We start from the raw sequence: 3,231 nt of genomic DNA on the forward strand, positions 1-3,231 counted from the left end.
GGAAAGTCGATTTTTTTATATTAAATATCTTTTGCTGCATTGTCATATTATCGAACCAAATGGACTACTTATACACTAGAATAGAGCGGCAGCATGGTGAAATTACGATAAAAAATCATTTACATTCTTATTGGAAATTGCCTTATTTTACGGCCTTTAGTTTTTTATAAGTTACAATATGTGTCCAAGCTGTGTGGACCGTACGATACAAACAAATATTCAGGCTTATAAGCCTATAATTATACATTTTTCTACATTTAATTTGAAATAGTATGCACAAACGGATTAAAAGTTGTAAATAATTAGTACCTTTTCTACTACTTTAAAATGCGTGACCGGAATAGACCTGCCGGAAAAGTGAGGTTAAGTTACTGACAAAACCTTGTTATTATTACACCATGACACATATTGATTAGTTTTTATTTATTTGTCGCATTTTAAGTGTAAATTTTCACGAATTCTGTATTTAATTGGAATATTGCAATGTTGAAAATCCGCACAACAATCTTATGAAGTTAATATAAATAAAATGGAGGAAAACTAGTTTTGCCACTCTATTAAAAATAAAATGGAGGTAAATTGATGCTGGATTATAACCCTCACTACGTAGAATTCTCTTTCTATCTTGCCAAAGAAAAGGGGTCTGAACACCTTTTGAGGGAACAAATTTCTGCATAGGCGGCCTTCGGCCGCGCTTAGGGATTATAACCCTCACTACGTACATTGCAGAGTTCTTCTTCCTGCGCAAATACCCGACTGCCGGTGAACGGATTCACAATATTTTCAAGACAAACTAATTAAATAAAGTTGTAAGTGAACAATTGAAAAATCAACCGCAAATGAAATGAATTTTAAAGTTTTATTATTTTTAATAGAGTGGCAGCACCACTTTTCCTCCATCTTATTTATACATATTAACTATACAAGCATGGCACAATTAACAGGTAGTAGCAGAAGAGCAAATGCAACCCTGCCATGTATTTTGTTGTTGCTTGAGAAACATAAAATGTCAAAACAGAAAGAAATGTAAGCACGTTCGACCAATCAAAAGCAAGCAAAAAGGATGCTAATGTATGTGTATGTGGATGTGTATATGAATGAAGTAAAGTTTGACAGTTCAGATTTTTCACGCAATAGAAAAAAATCAAAGCTGCAGCCTTGCTGCTACTACCTGTTTAATGTGCCTGATTTTCACCATCGGAATATTGCAAATAAATGCAGAATTTGGCGAAAGTGTATACTTAAAACATCAGAAATGTATAAAAATAAATAAATACGTGTCAAGTTGAGTTCATTTACTAAATTTATTTGCGTCTAATTCATCAAAACATAGTGCGAAAGATTGCAAGAGTTTTTTGCGAATAACTCTTTAATGAATTAAAAATGTTAATTTCCGGTCTCTCTCGGATTATAGTTATTGGCGTCAAGACGCGTCGATTGACACCACTTTCGATTTTTTCCGTCCATTTTGACCTGGTTCCCGTAAAGTGCACTACTTCCGTATTTTTGTACTCGATACTTTTTACTGTGATCCAAGAAGGTATCGAAAAAAAGTACTTGTATGGCGCCTGTCACACCATCAATACAGATTGCGGTATTTGGATCGCGATCCTGGATCGTGATATTTATTGAAGGTGTAGCGTCAAATATTGATGGATCGTGATATGGATCCTAATGAATTCTTAAGTATGGAAAATATTTCATTCAGCAATATGGTAGCACCGCAGTGAAATGCATTGTTTACGTACTTTGGCATCTGTCCAAATCATAAGTCATCTCTTTTAGCATGCTTAATAATAAGTTTGATCCCGTATTCCTCGGAATATATCTAGTAAAACTGTCAAAATCTAAAAATTCGCTCAAAGCGAGAGAGTAAACTGAAAAGTACGGGATTGCTTTCTAGTAAACTAGTAAAGAATGGTAACTTCTAACATCTTCAACACAACCTAAAAATTTTGCTAATAAAATTTTTCTTATTTTATAAGTAAACACTCAGCTCACACATGTAGATAACTAAAAAATACTTACAAAAAAAATTTAATTCCACTCAAACAAGTACCTAATTAAACATTTTAAAGAATGCAGTAGCAAAGTGCACTTCTTTTTTATGTACTATTTTGTTGTCAAACACACTACAGCTGATCGTTTCGACACATTTACCAGTCAAACTTAATTTGCACTTAAGTTTTGGTGAAAATGGGGTTGGTGAAATGCAAAATCTAGTTGTCAGAGCTTTTATCTTGATAAATATTGTCAGCAATTTGGTACTTTGACAGCTGAGCGATAACTTCGTGGCGGAAACATTATTGATATTTTAATATAAGCTGTTTCTATTTAAATATTTGTTATTATGTACTTGGGTGTGCAATAGCATATTTTTTTAATTTTTTAAGTGATTAGTGTGAGAATGATTTTATCAAGATAAAAAGAGCCGACGCACAAATATTGCCTTTGATAAAATTTATATCAGAAAATGACAGCTGGTAGGCAAAAACTTTTGCCTGTGGAGATGGGCCGATAGAGAAAACTGTTTTTCTCATGTTTATCTCAACTTCCAGTCCAAAGTTAAATAGCTTGGAGACTGATGTTGGATATCAACTTGAGAACCATGATTCAATAATACAAGGTTCGATAAACTGACAGTAGTCTCTCTCGCACCGCTCCCTTAGCAGTGGCACCGTGTTGCTTCTTTGCAAATTTACTTGGAAAAAGTGTAGCTTTGATGTGAAATAGACGTATAAGCTTTTGTGGAATATGTTTATTTGTATATGCATATGAAGCACATTTAACTGATGAAAACATAAATTGTTTTTAAAATGAATGGTTTTATTTTAATTTTGGGTCCTTTTGAAATTTTTTTACAGCTAAATAGCACACAAATTACGTAATTCACGTAGATATATTAACATTTCGCTCAATATTTCGTTTAAAAATGCCAGATTTCCTGCAAATACAGTAGAATTTACAAAAGGAATTTCACTACTAATTGCCTACTTTGCGTACCTTTCTACTACGATTTTCCTACCAAGGGATTTCATTCTTCCCCTTTCTCTGTCCTTCGTAAATGCAACCTTTTGTAAGGGAGTGTCAAACCGCGGCTGTCAATAATTATTTAACCTTATGTTAATGAATCATGCTTGAGAACTTTGAATTTCTCCACGGTTGTACAATTATTTTTTGGTCTTTGTTGGGTAGTGTAGTTCTAAGAGGGTGTTCACACAAGGCAATTTT

Source organism: Rhagoletis pomonella, unplaced genomic scaffold (genome assembly GCF_013731165.1).
Source record: "Rhagoletis pomonella isolate Grant_MI unplaced genomic scaffold, Rhpom_1.0 Rhpom_scaffold_00700, whole genome shotgun sequence".
Taxonomy (NCBI): domain Eukaryota; kingdom Metazoa; phylum Arthropoda; class Insecta; order Diptera; family Tephritidae; genus Rhagoletis; species Rhagoletis pomonella.